The 19,672-nt window shown below is 46.1% G+C and overlaps 1 long non-coding RNA gene across 1 annotated transcript in view; it reads left to right on the plus strand.

Moving 5' to 3' along the window:
* The window catches only part of LOC147994933 (uncharacterized), a 58,627-nt gene extending 39,299 nt beyond the window's left edge, over window positions 1-19,328 (plus strand). The window contains exons 4-5 of the long non-coding RNA XR_015687246.1: window positions 15,379-15,439; window positions 18,678-19,328. This is a non-coding gene — a long non-coding RNA (uncharacterized LOC147994933). The remainder of the gene's footprint in view (window positions 1-15,378; window positions 15,440-18,677) is intronic.
* Window positions 19,329-19,672: the final 344 nt, after the last annotated feature.

Raw genomic sequence — 19,672 nt, forward strand, 5'->3', positions numbered from 1 at the left:
TGGGCACAGAGTCACTTGTGTGGCCAGGGAGCAGAGCTCAGTCTGGAAGGGCCCCCACCCATTCTCCCGGCAGCTGCCAAAGACCACCGGGAACATCTACCAGGGAAAAGATTTACAGCCAAGCCAGGAGGAGCGTCCGAAAAGATACCTACACAGTCGTTCTGACGGCAGAATTTACAAGCTCCTCCTTCATTTGCTACTGAGTGGAAAAATACATTGGGCCCAGAACCGTTAGCTCCCTGCCAAGGCCTGTGACTCACTCCCAAGTCATAAATAACAGGTCCCTCATGACAAAGCAGAGAAGGGAGCCGGGCCCAGGGCCACGTATTTATTAGAAAAGAGAGTGGGACCATTAGCCGGGGGCTTGGTTTCCGGGAAACTCTCAACCACTCCTCACTGAAGGGCAAGAGATCCTTCTTTGGAGATTCAGGACTGACATTTGTCTCCAGATCCCTAACGTCTCATGGGGAGCTGAGGGACCCCTGGCCACCCAGTTCTATTGGTTTAGAGGAAGTGTTCCTGTTGAGATCCCGAGGGGCCCTCTGCTCACTGCTGCTGCTCCTGTCCTTATGGCATCGGTAGAGCAGTGGCTTCAGTGGCCACTGTGCTGTGTGCATCAGGAAACCTTTAGTGCCTTCTAGTACAATCTCTAACAGGTCTCTCTCCACCCCTACCCACGAAGCATGTATTTTCAAAACCTCCAGGGCAGCCATGGGAAATGTATGGAGGAAGCAGATGAAGTCACGGTGTGGGTATTAGGTGCCACTCATGTTGGTGACAGGCATGGCATAGGGGCAAAGGCAGGGAGAAGGATTGTCCTCCTGACTGGCTCTCTCCTGGTCTCTCTCCATCTCTGGGTGTGCAGGAAAGCATCCAAATGATAAAACATACAGAAGAGGGCAGTAAATCATTCACAGATTGGCGATGATACCCTTTCATGCTAGAAGGGAATAGAGCCAGTGTGATTGAAAGTCCGAACTAATCTCTAATGGTTTCCCTCCAGCCTGCCCTGTGTCCAACATCATCTCTCCAGTGACTCAGGCTAGAAATAGGGCTATCTAGGTATAGACCCCACATTTCCTATTACCCTGCAGCAGGAAACAAGGCTTCTGTTACCTCTCATTTCATCCCCAAACCTGCCACCACAGTGCTGGCTCAGGGCCCTACCACCATTCACTGGCATTTCATTTCTAACTCTCCTTCAGCTCCTCTTGCCTTCTGATGAAGGGTCTCTTTCTAAAGCAGCCCCAGATCCCACAGGGTCATAGAGCTGCTGTCCATCAAGCTCCTGTCGCTCTCTTGTTTACTCACCAAAGCCCAGGCTAGCCCTCTACCATGCTCCTTCTCAGAGCTGCCATCACGCCCCTGCCAATACCCAGCTCATCCTGAAGGCTGGGTGACCCCTCATATCTCTCCCATGGCTGTACACTCCTTAAGGCAGAGGCTACCCTGGCTGTCCAGATGCTGACCTAGTGAAGGGATGGGAAGAGGTGAAAAAGTGAGGGCTGAATGGCCAGAGGGATGAATGGAGCCATGAATCAGTCTTGCCTTGGTGACAGTCCTTGGCACACACAGGGATGTGTGCTGAGACTGCTTCTCCAACTTTGAACTCTGCCCTATTTTCATTGCCTCCTTTTCTGCCTCCAAAGCCAAAGGCCTTAACCACTTTCCTCAAATATGGATGACTAACAGAAGCTCCATTCGTGGGTCAATGTGTAATCTTCACTGCCTTGTCTCTTTGGAGTGCTTTTTCTATGCCCCACCACCCTGAGTGTTTCAGGCCCCAAGTGAAGGTAGGAGCACCGGGTGACATGGGTCCCTAAGGCCCTGGTTTGTAGGTATGGGAGCCATAAGTGCACTTTCCCGTTGGGTTTTCTTATACTCTGTAATCACAGGAACTGAGCCTTGAGACAGACTATTCAAAGTTAGATTTACAAAGCCTCCTGGGAATTCTTTGAGTCAACACCTTCGTAAAGCTGAGATCTTCAGAGACAAAGGCTTGAATCCACAACCCTCAGGGCTAGTGGAAGAGGTAGACCCAGGATTCTAGATTCCTAGGAACTAACCAAGCACTCACAAGTGAGCCCTCCCTCTCTTGCTGTTACTTTACCCCTGTCTCTCTTGTCAGTTTCCCTGGCACCTTAGACTGGTCCAGCTTCCTCTCATTTAGCTGAGGCTCCCATGGCTTCTAAGCTCTCTTCCTGTTGCCCACCAGACTTCCACTTTTCTTTATGGGTGATGTTCTGCCTTGCTCTTGGCAGGGAGCCAATGACCTCCAGTCCAGGGAAGACAGCTCTGGGTTGCAGAAGGTTTAGAATTATCTTGAGCCTGACTTGGAGCAGAAGTCACTGCACTGTGCTGGACCTACCAGCTTTGCCTCCCAGATTCTCGGAACCAAATGGGATCCATTTGAGGAAGACTTTCAGGAGGTGGTCCACACCAAGGGAAGGCTCAGGATGGTGATGGCTGAGAGCAAATTGGGGGGGCAGAGGAGGGGCCCTATGAACTGGAGTGGAGCGCCACCATGTGGACTTGGGGAGTGGAACTCCTCACCCCTGTGGACCTCCAGTGGACAGGGCAGAGAATGTTCAGGCTGGCTCTTGAGCCTCAGCAGATAGGGTGGAGGCTTTAGTCCTGTTTTCTATAGGCTCCATGTGGACTTTACTCCTTGAATGGCCTTCATCAACAGGCTCTCAACCCACTGTTGCCTCAGACGATGCTGTGGGTTGAGTGTTCAGGTTGCCATCTCATTATTATTGTAACAGTGTTAAGACACAGCACGAGGGTCAAGTCATGGGGTAGTGTCATTACTAACAGAACTGTGGGACTGTTCCTCTGCCAGAGAGAGAGCTGTTAATGTCCCCATGTCATACACCTCCAGTGCCTGGCACATGGAGGGCTGAGCCTGGAACACAACCTTGCTGGAGGCCCGCATCTCAAACTTGGACTGTCCTGCCTCCAGACAGAAGGAGATTCTGTCCTCTCTAAATGATCCATTCTCATACACTCTGCGTCAATAACAGAAACCAGAGCAAAACTCCTGGGCCCACACCTTGGAGATGGACAGGGCTGTGAGAGCATCCCATTTGCTCCTCCCAGCCTGTCAGACAAAGTACAATTCTTTGAATGCAGTTGGAGGCAACAGGGACAAGGTAAACAGGATCTTGAGTCATGATCACAGGGCCTCTGCTCATGACAAGGCTGCAGACACTACTCGGAGACCTCAGGCTTGGACAGAAGTTAGGACTGCAGTTCTCCTTCTCCCCCTTCCCTGCCCCTTTTCTCTCTCTCTCTCTCTCTCTCTCTCTCTCTCTCTCTCTCTCTCTCCTTCTCTTCTCTCTCTCTCTCTCTCTCTCTCTCTCTCTCTCTCTCTCTCTCTTTTTCTGTAGACAGAAGGCAGACTCAAGACATTACTCCACAAGATCTTTCCAGCCATCAGGTTGTGCCGGAGCTCCAGGGATACTCCTGTCTCCGCCTTAGTGCCAGTGCCTAGCCTCTGAGTGGCCTCTGAGGATTAAATGTGGGACTCATGCTTGCAGGACAAGTACTTACCCGTGGACTAAACCACTTCCCCAGACCAAGACTCTTGGGTTTTAGACACATCTCCTGTCTCTTGCTGTCTTCTCGCTGTTTTCCAGATAGTTCCCAGCTTCAGACCCTTACCCACTCTGTGGTCCTGTCCATGGCATCCCTCCTACCAACTTTCTGCCTGCATCTCAGTCTTCATGCCCTGGATAACTCCTTCTCCATCCTCCAGAACCCAGTCCTCTAGCGAACATGTGACATTGGCAGGACAAGGCACCAAGCACGTATCAGGGACTTGTAAGAGAAGGCAGTGAGCACTGATCAGGTGTGTGTAGGGATTTACCTGATTCAGGCTCAGTTCCGTGTGCAACCAACCCTCCACACCGAGTTCACTCATGACCTTGGGCAAACCACCTCCCCCTTTCTGGCCTTAACTTTTTAATCTGTACAATGAGGCTCCTGGGGCCATGGGGGGCTCTGACACAGCCTGGGTGGCAGCAAGGCCAAGGTTCGAGGTCATGGCCCCACGTTCTCCCACTGGCTTGCTTTACTCTCCCCAGCCGGGAGGAACATCCTGAACAGCGTTAAGAATAATAAACATGGGCTGATAAACATCAATAGGCCTGCCTGGTGCCAAAAAAGAAAGAGAGAGGACTGTACTGTGCTGGCTCCTGCTCCCGGGACCGTGCCGTGGCTGCCAGCTCTTAATCATCTGGAGACAGCCGGCCGGCTCCCCTGGCCCCACCCCAGGCCAGGGCAGGCAAAGGCCAGGCCAGGCCCGGGAAGTGGCCACCACTGGGTCCTCAGGCTCAGGCCAACCCGGTCCAGGACCTCCCTTTGGGTGGGCTTTTAAGGCATTCCTGCTTGTGGCCTCAGTGGCTCTCCATGGCCCATGAGACAGACCTACACTCGCTTTCCTGATGTGAATGGGCGGACCCAGCCTTCAGCCCATTCTGTGCCCTCATGGCCCACCCGATCCCACGTGACCCTGTGTTCTCCGGGGGAGCAAGCACTCTATCCTCTAACACTCCTTGTCTTGGAGAGCGCCTGGGCAGAGATGGCAGCAGGGCTGGCAGAGCAGCGCTAGAAGCTCAGTAGATCACTCTCATAGGCCAAGAACTCCTGAGAGAGGAGAGCTCTTACAGGGGAGAAGGCTCTGGGTCTGCTCAGAGCATGAGTGGTGTCTGGAACCAGGCTGTCTGGGTTTAAAATCTGGCTGCCACTTTGCTGTGTAGCTTAGGCAAATGACTGAACCTCTCTGTGTCTCAGTTTGTCAGTAAAATAAAAAATAATATGAATATAATAATTCAAATAATAATAATAATGTTATTCCAGGTTGCTCTCAGGCTGGCATGGGCTTACTCGTGTAGAGTACTTGGAAGGGAGCGGCCATGTTTTCTCCAAGGTGTCCATCATAATTGATCTTCCACACACTGCCAACTGTGACACTTCTGGATATTTGTTGGATGGCTAAGTGAAGGGCTGTGGACTTACCCCTTCCCATGAATGCTGGCCTCTGGGGTTATGCAGTGAATGTCTTGTGTGTCCAACAATAAGGTCACAAATCAGGCACCCACCAAGGACAGGACAGGGCCTGTGCTTCTTACAAAAGGATTGTTTCACATAGAAGTAGGAAGAAGAGGGAGCTTGGGGACTTCTGCTGCCTCGGCATCCCAGAGATGCTGGTAAACTCAGCTTGGTGACTTTGGGCATGTGCTGAACCATGATGTTCTTGGAATCAGCCATGGTCTGAAGGTGGAGTGGTTAAGGTGGGAAGTGACCAATTATGACCAGGACAGACAGCCCTTCAATCTCTCATCAATGGGTCTCACGGATATTTCCCAGAGCTGGCCACCTCACCCATGAATGAGATTGTACATCCAAGGGAGCCGCCATCTGAGCTCCTCCTGAAGGCTCTCATCCGTATCTTCCAGCCTGCCCGCCTCCCTGGGGAAGCAGTGTCTCCCCGCTTCAGTCCAATTTTCCATGTGAGATTTCCGGAGACACCGACTGGGTCATGTGACAGGAGACATGGTTCAGGGACTTCATGCATATCTAAAATTCCTAGCTCTATTTTCAGAAGCCTGCTCCCCTGTGCATACCCATTCTGCTCCTAGGCCTGAGCATACCCTTTAATTATGGGTATCAGGCTCCTTGCCAGTGGAGAATAAGGGTCACTGGAAGACGCATGAGTCAGAGTTTTAATAGGCTGATTAACCCTCTTGTCTGAGGTCTTTCTTCTAGAGCATAGTTAACACTCGCCCAAAGTGGACTAATGGGAAATGTACCTTGGTGGCAGAGACATAGAAGGAGATGGCCATCCTTGCCTGCTGGCTGTAGGTTGATCATTTATTGTCCCCAGAGTGACAAGATGCCTTGTGTTGACAGTCAGGGACCTCAGAGAAACATTAAGGCAAACTGTCCCCTGCAGAATCCCACCCACAGTTCCGTGTGTCTGCAGCTTGTGTGTGCTGGGCAGCATTGGGCTTTCGTTCCCAGTGGCTTAGAGATGCAGGGTCTAGGGACAATTGTACGCTAAAGAGATGGTGGGTGGTGCGTAGCCCCCAAGCTAGGAAGGCTGGGGTTCTAGAAGGAGATGGGATTAGCAGTGTGAACAAGAGAAGAATACGGCTGGGGAGGATGCTTGAGTGTGTGTCTGTCTATCATTGAGATTACATCGTTGAACAAATCAGAAGCAGGTTCCCCTGTGGTGGGAAGACAGATCTGAGCCGGTGTAGAGTTTAGTGGGTGATGTCTGGGGTGCGTTTCATCAGCACCCCTCTCTCTAGAGCCCTTGTGCAGTGAAACCAATGACCTCTGCAACCTGGCACAGAGGCTGTGAGTTTAGGAACAGACACGCACGGCAGATTGCGACTGGTCCAGCTTCTTCCAGTATCCATGCCCTTCCGTTCTCCCTTCCAGGTGCTTTCTGCTTTTCAGGGCATTGCTGTGAATCTAGCTGGGGAAAGGTCAGTGGGTGTAGCCTTGGGCCTTATTAATGGAGTCCTGAGCATGGCCAGGGTGCCCTCCTTCAGTATGCAGAGGTACCTCGGGGACAGCTGATTAAGCAGCCTGGCATAGTGTCTGCAGTGATTTACAGCCTGCTCCTGCCGGGGAGCTGGGCTCCTGCATTATTCATGGCACAGAGCCATAAATCTGCCTGGAGCTGGCTGCTGGCTCTGCCTAGGAGGCTGAGGAGGAAGAGAGGAGGAGGCAGGAGCGGGAGGGACGTCTGGATAGGCAAGGTGCTCCAAGGCTTTTAAGAAGAACTTGACCTTGCTTCTCAGGTCCCCTGTCACCTTGTGTACTACCCCAGAGTCTGAGCTGGGAGATTCCAAGCCCCACGTTGGCCTCTCTGGTATAGGATCTTCCTCTCTAACCTGAGAGTCATTACAACTGCTGAAACCCAGGACTGCTGCCACAGGAGCTTTACCAGACTTGAAAACACCAGGCCACACTCTTTCCCTGGAAAGAGGGTTTTGCTTTTATTTTTGAATATTTGAAGTTATTCTTTGAGAACTTCGTACATGCATACAGCGTATCTTGATCCTATCCAATCCTGCCACACTCAGACACCGGCAGTGTGCCCCCGGGGCTTGCTGGTCTCTCCATTCCTTGATTTTCTTTTTCTCTCTTTCTATCTTAACCAACTGAGTGTGATTAGTGCTGCCTGCTGGAGTGTTGACTGGTCCTACTGACTTGATCTTGTGCAAGTAACCACAGGTGTGAGAGAGGTAGCTGCAGGTGTGTGACAGGTAGCCACAGCTGTGTGACAAGTAACCACAGCTGTGTGAAGGTAACCACAGCTGTGTGAAGGTAACCACTACTGACTTCATGAGTGCAATGGCTATGCCATGTTGAGAAGCAGCACTCTTAACACTCTTCCTCATCCTTGGACTCATATTCTCTCTGCCCTCTCTTCCATAGTGCTCCCTGAATCTTGGTGGGGTAGCTAGAGAGGTCCCATGTAGGGCTGAGGGCTCAGTCACTTATTCACAAGACTTTGGCTTTGGGGAGTCTCTGCATTAACTGCTGCCCACTGCAGAACCAGCAGGACATATTTCTCTAGAGCAGGCTGCCTTAAATCCAGTCATCAGGCAGTGGGGTCCCTACTTTGCCAAGACCAGATGGAGCATCTGGTGGTCTCTTGTTGTGGTTGCCTCTGCTTTGCTTTCATATGCCCACACGTGAGAAAATGTGGGGCTAGACACTGCCACAAGTGTGAGAAGCTCAAATTTGAAGTGTCAGAAGCACCTGGAGGCTCCTCAGGGATAGATTGCTGAGCCCACCGCCAGGGTCTCAGAGGGGTCCTGAGAATCTGTAGCTCTATCAAGTGCTTTGTGATGCTAAGGGGCTGGCAAATGGATCAGGCCATTTTAGTGCAATTTAGCAAAGCCTTGCCTCTTCAAAAACCACTCAACAAGGGTGAGAACCATTCTCAAAGCTGGTAATCCATCCGATACACTCATTTACTCAGCCCACTGAGTGGCCCTGCAGAGCCCAGGGTTAGGAGTCCAGTCGTGAAGAGCCAGACACTGGCCTCAGTAGTCAGTGTGGAGTTCAGTTGCATGGCAAGAGATCTATGAACAGACTCCAGGTATTGGCTGAGAGTCGAATCAAGAAATTTGCTAAATTCAGCTCCAGTCCTGGGGGGGGGGCGCTATAGTCTGCTCCTCTCAACTGTGACTGAAGCAAGTAGAGAAGCCTTCATACTTTGTATCTGTCTGACTGAAGAAACAGAGACATGATGGTCTGTGATCAAATCTGAAGGAATCATTGCCCTGAGAGGATTCCTACAGATTCTGAGGTTACAAGATCTCAGGTAAGATACAAAGGTCTTACTTAAAATAATTTTTAGAGTTTTGTTATGGCTATAAATGGTGCTTACAATTGACACAAATGGTGTACTATGATTATAGTCCATTCTTATGACTTTTCATTTTTCCTGAAGTTGGTAATTGCCTTGGTTTTTTTGTTTTGTTTTGTTTTGTTTTTTTCATTTGCTTAGGTTTCTTTGGGCATCTAAGATATTTCATATTTTTTCAAGATGTGTAAAATATCTTTCATACAGCTTTCCGATTGGCCAAACCTACTAGATAATTTGTTGTTTTCATTTTGAGTTGTATCTGTTTGGGACCTGTACTTCTGTTTCATCTTGTCCCACTCTTTTCCTGGCTTCTGTACAGCCTCACCCCGCCTCCCTCACTAAGACCCTGATCTTCCTAAGGTTATCCCCCCATGCTGTTTGCTTACCCAGTCACACAAGGCTCTTCCTCCTTAGAGTCTCTGGCTTTGATAGTGTGTATGCTCTGTTAGCTTTGTGAGAAATGGAACCACCGAGGGAGTGTGGGGAGGTGCAGGATGCCAGGGGATGTTCTACTCCTACTCGTAAATAAGATTGAGTTTTCCCATCCTTTGGACTGCCTTTTCTCTCAAGGAGCAGTCAGGATCCTTTCTGTATCCGTGTTATTCTAAACCACAGCAGTGGCTTCTAGGGTGGGTTTTGTTTGTTTGTTTGTTTTAAAACTGAACTTCAATTTGGATAGTTACTTTCTTCAGTCATAGAAAACTTTCTTGTGGTCATGTGGTCTCTTCTTTTTCTTTCTCCTTTCGTTCTCCCTCTCTTTTCTCTACTTCTGTCTCCTATACACACATACATACACACACACACACACACACACACACACACACACACACACACACACACACTTTTTCTTGTCTTCTCCCCTTCTCTCTCCTTTTTGCCTCACCCTCTTTCTTTTTTTATTAGTTACACTTCTACCATTTTTCCTCATTACCCTATGCCTGCATGTTGGAAATGGCATTTTCTGAATTTGCTAATTTTGGGGTCTTCTTTTACTACTATTGTTACTTCTGCTTTATTACAAAAATTACTTAAAAAAAAAAACGAATCCTCTGACTACCCCGATGCACTCAAGTGGCTCTGCACCATTCTCTGGTCACCCCTCCACACAGACCCTCTGTTTATTTCATTGATGCAGTATTTTCTTTCATTTCTTGGAGAAGGTTAATTGTGGGTTTCTGATGCTTTCTTTTGCTTTCCTTGAGAATTTTGTTGCTTCTAAGTTCTCCTTTTGTTTGTTTACTTCTGAGTTTTACATGGGGAATTGCCCCCAGATGTCTGGCAATTGCTAATCGTCTGTTCCCATTTCCAAGTGAAGATGAAAAAACAGACCACATCTGTGCAAGGAAGGAGAGTGTCATGTAAGGGGGCGGGGTGGGCTGGAGTGTTACATCAGGGGGAAGGAGAGACAGAGACAGCCGTGGACCATCCTGGAACCCCAGCTACTTCCAGGGGTGCCAACCCAGGTGTAGACATCCCAGGCGACCATCTTAAACGTTCTGGCCCAGGAGAACCCTCAGATAGCTATAGCGCCAGCCAGTGTTCTGCAGTGCGATGGGTGCTATTGACCTACAGAATCAAAAGCAATAAGACGCTTTGTTGTCTTGGGGCATTAAACCTTGGGGTGACTGCCACACAGCAGTAAATGACCAAACACTGGCTGGGAGTGCATAGGCTGCATCAGCTTGTTGAGTCCGCAGGTAGCTTCCATTCTTTCTGTTCTTGATCCTGGTACTTCTGGGCCATCCTATTTTGCTTTCTACTGCTGTGATAAACAACGCAACCAAAAGTAACTGGGGGAGGAGAGGGCTTATGTCATCTCATTCTTCCAAGTCATAGTTGACCATTGAGGTAGGGCAGGGCAGGAATCCAGGCAGGAATCTGGAGGCAGGAACTGAGGCAGAGACCCAGGAGGAGTGTGGCTTACTCTCTATGGATTGCTTAGTTTGTTTATGCAAGCAGAGACACCTGCCCTGGTTTGGAACCACCAATAGTTAGTTGCCCCTTTATATCAACTAACACTCAAGAAAATGCCCTACAGGCATGACCACAGACCAATCTGTTGGAGGTAATTCCTCAGTTGAAACTCCTTCTTCCCAGGTATAGCTAGGATTGTGTCAAGTTGACAAAAACTAATTAGAGGTTTATTAGCCTAGAGTGAACAACTGATGTGAACTTTAGTATCCAGATAGAAGCGATGGCCTCCACCCTTATGTACCTCAAAAATAAAATATGGCCCCATCCTGACCCTTGCATCCAGATCCAGGTTCATGGCAGTGGAAAAAGACCTCGGCCAAAGTGTCTCCCTTTTCTAGAATATCATCTTTCTCTCATCTCTAGTTGGCTTCTTGGCCTTTCTTTGGGGGACTGTAATTAAAATTCTTTGTGTTAAATATCCTTTTTAGTCACAGGATTCCCCTGGTAGATCTGACACAAACCTCTTTCAGAGTCTTTCTTGATTGCTTAAAGGGAATTGAGTTAAGAATTCACAGACTCTATTACAATGACTTCCCATCTACAGTCCCTGCTGTGGCCTCTGTGACCTACATTCTAAAAAGCTACAACTTAGAGACACAGACATGTGACATCATTGAAAATGGAAATGTTGTCAGATGATGAAAGGAATTGACTGGACAATACAAAAAAGCTGGGCTTTGATCTTCTCTCTCTCTCTCTTTCTCTCTCTCTCTCTCTCTCTCTCTCTCTCTCTCTCTGTGTGTGTGTGTGTGTGTGTGTGTGTGTGTGTGTGTGTATGTGTGTGACTATGACCGCATTACTAAGAGAGCAGAAGCAGGAGGATTCCTCAGGCTTGCTGGCCAGATACCAGCAAGCTCTAGTCAAACCAGCAAGCTCTGGATTCCTTGAGAGTGCCTGTCACCCAAAATAAGATAGAGAAGGATTGATAAGATGCCTGGCTTTGACCTCTGACCTTTACATACACAGGGTGTACCTGGAAAACACACACACACACACACACACACACACATACACCTGTGCACACACAACTGTGTCAGGTGGCATGGCATAGACATACTTTTGTTGAGTGAGACAAAGTCTTTCTCCAAACACACACGGAGACAGACTAATTAAAGAAATGAGACTGCTGTCCCATTGTGGCATGGCCCCTGCTTACTCTGCCTGGCCAATGATGTTTCCACATTCTTTAGGAGGCTGAAACTCCCAGAAAACAGAAAAGTTGTGCATGATCCCAACGGTAGGAAAGACCTTCCCAGGTAAGCCCAGAGGTATTAACATGCCTGCTAGCCATTTATAGCAGAAATCACAGGCTCATCGTTTCTGGAAGTTTCAGGAGTGGAACAAAACGTCACCATGGCTCAATAGCACATGCAATAACATGTAACCAAAAGTTTAGGAAATCAGTCTCAGACTTGGGTTATGACCTTGCAAGATATAGCTGAACCCATAGCTGCCCATTGCTATAGTTAGAGACGGCACCACATTGTCTCCAAACGAACAGTGGTGAGGCCAAAAAAAAAAAAAAAATGCACACATTTGTTTTCTGTTTCTAGAACAGTGTCTCAGTGTATTTCTTTTGTTTTGAAAATGAATAAAAGTGGAATATAAAAAAGGACAAACTGCAGAACGTGAGAAAGGAAACCTCATCCTGATGACTCAGAGGTGCAGAGAGCAACCAGTACAATTTTAGAAGATTCATTGGAACCCTTGACAGTTTACAGAAACTTTAAAAAATGTGGTTTTCATGAATAACTGAATAGGACATGGAGGAACAGGATCAAGATGAAGCAAGAGATGAGAGGACAAAGTGAGAGAAAGGGAAGCTGGCGAGTGGGGAATGTGCCAGTGGCCGTCAGGACACACGAGCTGCCCTTTGCTCACAGCTCTATAGAAAGGATTATGGCAGGCTTAACTGGGCAGTTCTTCCAGTTTGGATGGGGTCTGCTCTAAGAGGTGGTAGCACCCAGCTGGGAGCTGGAATTCTGATTTTCCACAGTGCCACCCCTGTTCCTCACCTCCCCGTACATGGATGTTAACTTGTTCCTTTCCTATCCTTGGAACATTTTGTTCCAAGCAAAGATGGCTGCCAAGGAGCTCTTTTGAAGTTGGCTCCCCTTTGCCACCTGGCTCCTGGTGGGTAGAGAGTTACTACCCACCCCTACTATAGTTTGGTCTCTGTAGGGAATCTGGATGCCCAAAGTGTTAAGGGAGAGGCGGAGTGGGAAAGGCTTTCTAGTTAGAGTGAGGATGAAGATGTTAGAAATATTTCAGGTTGTTGTAGGGAAGTTTTTATGTCGAATGACAACAGGGTTGAGCTCCCCAGTGTTATAACACCAGGGATGCAGATGCCAACATCCGTTGTTAATATCCCAAGCACAGGAGCTCTAGAATCTGAGTGTGCAAGGAGAATCTACAGACCTCTGAAGACCGAGAATGTGATGTCCACTGACATCTGCCTAGTTGCGTCTTATTGGTTCAATCAAGTCACAGAGTCAGCTGAGTTGAGGGGAGGAGACCCACTCCACCTTGACAGGAAACTCATGACAGGTAGTTTCAGGAGAACTGGTTGGCAGACATCTTTGTGTTGAGTCCCACCTGAAAACTAAAGGTTCAAGGACAGATGGGGAAGGGACTTAAAAATTCATACTCAAAGGAGGTGAGACAGAGGTTAGCACTGGGAGATTACATGAGCGATAGGATGGGTACGTACAAGCAGTCCTTCCATGCACATGGACCAATAGTGTTGAAATATTGACTGAGTGTACAAGCAGAGGAACAAGGCCCCCATGCAACCCCCTTTCTGCTTGTGGAATTCCTTGTGCTAGGCATCGTTGTGACAGAAATAGCCTGACACAGAGAAATCTGAGCAAGCCAGAAGGCCATTCTCCCAGGCTACCAGGAGACCAACATATGACCTCCATCGGCTGTCACACCCTGAGTTTCTGTAGAATGACTCATCCCTCTTTTACTCAAAAGGAGAATCTAAGTGTGTATCCAGATATGTTTTTACTGTGTTCTAAGCAAGGTCATAAAAGCGATTCCACCTAGACAGACCATGATATTTCCATTTGAGTGCGTGTGTATCTGTGTGTGTATGTGTGGATAATGGGAGTAGGGAAACGTACTGTGCACACCTGAGTGTACAAACTCCTAGAGTCAGCAGAGGACATTGGGTGTGTTGCTCTATCACACTCCACAGGTCAGGTCTGTGGTGCTTTGAATGAGGGTAGCTCCCATAGGATCATATGTTTGAGTATTTGGTTCCCAGTTGATGGACTATTAAGGATGGGTTAAGAGGTATGGCCTTGATGAAGGAGGTGTGTCACTGGGAGTGGGCATTGAAACCTCATTCTATGCTCACTTTTGCTCTCTCTTGGCCTGCAACTTGCAGATCAGATGTAAGCTCTCAGCCACTTCTCTAACATCGTGCCTGCGTGCATACAACACTCCCCTCCATGGTAATAATGGAATAGCCCTTTGAAACTGTAAGAAAACCCCCAGTAAGTTACCTTGGTCATGGCGTCTCCTCATAACAATAGAACTGTAACTAAGACAGCATCTCTCATTGACTATGGTGCTAGACCAGCAATCCTTCTGCTGGGTTTACAGTGTGTGTGTGTGTGTGTGTGTGTGTGTGTGTGTGTGTGTGTGTGTGTGTTTGTGTGTGTAGTCATGCCCTGATTGGTTTGTGGGTGCTGGAGTCTAAACTCAGATCCTCATACTTGAGCAGCAACCACTCTTCTCAACTGAGTCATCTCCGTAGCCTAGTTACATTTAATAAGATAAAAATATTCCATCGAAATCAAGAAATAATGATAGTTTATAGAAAAATGCCAAGATAAATCAGTATTTCCATTTTCCAGCCGTGGGAGTGAAAGTATTTGAAGGTTGTGGTGGCTATTCTTGGTGCTGATCTGACTATATCTGGAATGAATTACAATCCAGAAATGGAGGGGATCCACTTCTAAGGAGGCAGGAAGACACACACACACCTTTAGTTCAGATCTTGAGGCTGGAAGATATAGGCCTTTTCTTGAGGAAGGAAGACACACCTTTAGCATAGGCCACACCTTCTGCTGGAATTCTATTTAAGGACACAGAAGGAGGAAGCTCTTGCTCTTTGCCTACTTGCCTTGCTTGCATATCCATTCCTTCACTAGCAATGGAGCCTACTTCCTCAGGATTCCAGCATTAACGCAAGACCAGCTAAGACATCCAGCCTTGTGCACTGAGCAACCACTGCATTCTTGGACTTTCTGTTCATAGCTAGCCAATGTTAGATCAGTTGCACTGCAGCTTGTAAGTCATTCCAATAAATCCCATATACATATCCCACATATATGTCCTATATATAGATTATAGGACATATATTCTATATAGAGAGATAGATTAATTCCATAAATTCTGTGACTCTAGAGAACCCTGAATAACATAAGAGTTTAGAACAGAACAAAAAATGTGATTATTATGCTTGAATTTTGTTTTTTTAAAGAATTTTTGTGCACGTTGGCTTTAGGGATTAGACTTTCTGTTCACACTTCAGAATGAGTTGTGTGTTTACCAATGAATTTGTTAGGATTCTGATAGCAATTGCACTAGACTGATGAGTGAATTGGGAAGTAACTGGCCTCTCTATTATGTAGTACCATCTAGTCCACGAGTACAGTGTGCTCTTGGGTTTTCTTTGATTAAATCAACATCATAAAATTTTATCATGCAGATTCCTAATTATGTATCTATGATTTCTAGCCATACAAACAGGAAATACAAACCCAACTCTTTCATTTTCTTAGGGCTACAGTTATCATCGGTGACATACAGGCATGGCTTTATTTATTATTATTTTTTGAGTTGACCTTTTGTCCTGTAACCTTCCTGTATTTCATGAACCTCCAAGGCTTTTACAGAATGCACAGTTTTCTGTATAGACATCCATGTTGCTGTGAGTAGGGATGGTTTTGTTCTAAGTTGTGTGCCTTTTACCTCTTTTTTTTTTTCTTGCTTCATTTCAGGAGTGAGCACGGTGCTGGTGAAAGCAAAAGGATACATTTCCTGGGTTGACCTGAGGATGAGGTGAGGGGCTGGAGAGACTGCTCAGTGGTTAAGAGCACTTGATGATGTTCCAGAAGACCCTGAGTTCAGCTCCTAGCACTTATATAAGGTTTTTCACAACTGCATGTAACTTCAGCTTCAAGGGATCTGACATCCTCTTCTGGCCCCAGTGGCCACAACACGTATTTTTATGTAGACATAAATATTCACAGGCCCACATAGAGATAGCTGAACATACTAATATGCTAATAAAATAAGTCTTAAAAAGAATAGATTAGCTATATAGTTTTAAAAATAAGAACTCTTTATCAAGTTAAGGTACTCCCCCTGTCTGTAATCTCTGAGAATCTTTGCCAATAGTGGGGTGTGGACTTTATCAAATCTCCACTTCTGGCCAGAATGCAAACACAGAACTACAAGACTTTTAGAAGGACAGATCTTGAGATCTGTGGCCAGGCAAAGAACTCTTATGTCTGATGCTAACCCACGAGTGATGAGATAAAAATAATACATCAACTCAAACCTTTTCAAAGCGAGCAGCTCAGGTGAAGAGAAGGGAGAGACAAACCAAGGACTAGGAAAAAATACTTAGAAATCACAGTTGGGAATGATTACCATTGTGAATATGCAAAAACCCTCGAAGCCCAACAATAAAAAATCCAATTATAAAACAAGGAAGTTATGAGGGCATTTTACATAGAGTGGGTGTACAGGTGACGTACACAGGCAGAGGGAAAGGCTTCTCAGCAGCACTAGCATCTACATTCTAATCAGATGTGCTTCAAGATAAATGGCGACACACACCGTGGTACATGCCACAAACCTCTGTCGATGCCAAGCATCAAACCGCCAGGGAATCTTAGTGACTACAAAGAACCAATCCATGGAGTATTACATAGTGTATCATCCCATCTAAAAACTCTTTGAAACAACAAAATTATAGCCATGGAGAACAAGTGGTTAGGAGTGGGCAGTTGGGGGGGTACAGGACACAGGGAATGTGTCGCTATACAAGACCTCTGTGAGGTGTTTTGAGAGGATGGATTTTGCTCATGGCTCCATTGTAGTCGTGGATGGAACAACCTACACAGATGGGAAAATGCCGTAGAATTAAAATACACACAGACCAGGAGCATGGCTAGGTTGGGGAAATCGTCACAGGATTAGAAAGCCGGTGTTTTCTCACTCCCTGGCGGTGATGCAGCTTTGTGGGAAGTTGGGCAAAGAGCACACGAAACCTCTTCATAGATTCTCATAAGAACACTTAGAGTCAGGAACAGGACTAGAGCTCCTACAATGCCATTATTTAACACACAAAGGGAGCTCAGAAGCAGGAAATGAAATGAGTGAGATTGGATGTAATAATTTTTTAACTTGGAAACTTCCAGGGAAGACTGCTCATAAAGGAAGAGGCTATGAATCCAGTTAACAAAAATCAAGTATGTTTTTAGTATCTGTAAAACAGCAACAGTTAGAAAGAAAATCTCAGCTTGTACTATTGAGAACAATGTGTGACCCTCAGGAATAAAACCTTTATAGTTTTACCCAAAGACATAAAACAAGACTTGGATAAATGAGGGTACATGATGTGGTGAAGATTCAATATGTGAAAATGTCATTTCACCACAAATTAATTTATATCTTTAATAAAATTCTGATAAATGTCCCCATAGGATTTTTTTTTCTGAACTTGAAGAGAATACCAAGTTCTTTTGGAAAAATAAATGGGCAAGAAATACTTTATTATTAAATAAAAAAATTAAGCACTCAATTGAAGAAACTGCAAAACCAAATGCACCAAAGGAAAAAAAAAGGAAGAAAAAGCTAATAAAGAAAACAATGAATCCAACAAAACAAAACAAAAGAAAACAAAAAAACCAATGGAGCTGATAAATACATTCAATAGCCTCTTTCTTTGGGAAAAAAAAAGCAATAAAAATTTGCCCTCACACCATTTGCCATAAATCATGGGAGAAACAAAGTATAAGAAAAGAATAAATCTAATTTTCATCTTAAAAGTGAGCTACATACATGTGCTTTTCCTGCTAAGCTCTTCCACTGAGTCCGTCTTTAATACCAGGTTGTTTTAATTTGTCCAGCTTTTTTTTTTTAAGTGTTCAATCCGCAGAGCAGTGAGTGAAGATGGGTGGCCCTGCTTATAAACGGGTGGGCGAATGAGAAATGTCCGATAGGGCTGATCCTCATGAGAAGGGAGAGAACAGACGCAGGCATCTGCAGGAGTCCAGACTGAACCCAGCCATGAGGGGGTAGGCAGTGAGAGAGGAAGAGGAGAGAGGGGGAACAAAGAGAACACTTGGGAATCAAGGAACCAAGAGCCAAGAGGGCTTCTAGTCAAGATGGCTGGGGAAAGGGATGTGAAGCCAGGGGCTGGACAGGTTTCAGGTAGGAAGTATGCTATGCCAGCAGGATGACTGGGGAACTGCTGGAAGGGCCTGGTTTGATATATTAAACAGGCACCTCTTAGTCCTTTGTCTTGGGCTTCTTTGAGACTCAACAGTGGGGTCAAGGTACAGAGAAGACTTCGTGGTTAAGAACACTTGCTGTTCTTCCAGAAATCCTGAGTTTGATTCCCACTCACTGTGACCACGTGTAACTTTAGTTCTAGGGAGCTCTACTACTCCTGGCCTCTAAGGGCACCTACACTCCTGTGCACATAGATAAAAATTAAAATAATAATTCTTGAAAATAATTACGTTATAATCTCAAGAATTAAAATTTTTTAAATCTCCAAATTTGCAAAATGTATTTTGCTGTAAATAAACGGATGGAATTTATTATCCAATACCAAATGGTCAACTCTGAAAACATTCATACAAATAACATTATACAGACTGAGTGGTTTATATTAGGGATATATATATCTCACATATATGTAATATGTATTATTACATATATATGCATGTAACAAGAATTAGTGAAGAAGTGGCCATCAATTTGAAAGAGAAAAGGATAGGTATTCAGGTATATTGATATATGAAGGGGGAATAGGGAAGGGAGAAGTGATACAATTATAATCTGAAAAGATCAGTGGCATGAGGTTGGACATCATAGTCCTTTTGTAATCTAACCTTGAAAGTGACCTTCCTTCCCCAATGTTGTGTTCTGTTAAGATCTGGTTCATAGCTGTGAAGAGGAGATTCTCTATGAACTAGAATTTCAGGAAGTGGGAACACTGGGGACAATACTTAGATCGCCTAAATGATTGACAGGCTTTTGACTTCCTGATTCATCCTGTCAGCTATGTCTTCCAGTTTTGGTCTTGAAGATCTTCACTGCAAAGAGAATCACAGCCTTTGAAGAAGTGGCAGGCGGCAAGACTTGTGTGCAAAAAGCACACCATGGACTTGGAACATGTTTTGTGCCACAAACAAGTGCTCAGAGATTTCCAGTTCAGAAGGAAATAAAGGCTAGATGTAAGTGGCTGCCAGGAGCTGAGCCTGGGACAACATAACACAGTAGACCACCTCCAGGAAGAGAGAACCTCAACTGAGGAATGGCCTCCATCAGCTTGGCCTCTGGTCATGTCTGTGAGAGATTGTCTTGACTGATGATTGATGTGGGAGGGCTAGAACACCGTGGGTGGCACCATCCCTACTCAGAACCTGGGCTGTATGAGAAAGCTGGCTAACATGGGCCTGAGTGATGGAGCTCCTGGCTTCTGCATTAGTTCCTGCTTCAATTCTTATCTTGACTTCTTTCAGCCATAGGCTGTGACCTAGAAGTATAAGATGAAAGGAATACTTTCATTCTTAAGTTCCTGTGTGTGTGTGTGTGTGTGTGTGTGTGTGTGTGTGTGTTGTGTTGTGTTTTTTAATGCAACAGGAAGCAAACTAGAGCATAATGCTTTTTTAATAGTTAAATAAAGCAGGAATCCATGTATTCATACTGGTATAAACAAGTAAGTGACTTTTAAATGGGAAAAGAGATAGCTTTAAAAGTAGAATGCCAGGAAGGGGGAAAGATGAAATTTTAACAAGTGTCATTGGGGCATCTGATAGAGACCATCACAGACCATCATAGACAGAGACCATCACAGACCATCATAGACAGAGACCATCGCAGATGGAGACCATCAAAGACATTGCAGATGGAGACAACAGTTCAAAATGCAGAGACAATGGGGGTGCCTACCTCTAACTGATGCATCCATGACATGACCTCTACACCCAAGCCTCTGCAACATCTCAGAAAAGGGTGCACAGAGCTTCTAAGAGCCAGAGGGCCAGGGTGTTT

This window comes from Rattus norvegicus, chromosome 4 (genome assembly GCF_021556685.1).
Source record: "Rattus norvegicus strain SHRSP/BbbUtx chromosome 4, alternate assembly SHRSP_T2T, whole genome shotgun sequence".
NCBI lineage: Eukaryota > Metazoa > Chordata > Mammalia > Rodentia > Muridae > Rattus > Rattus norvegicus.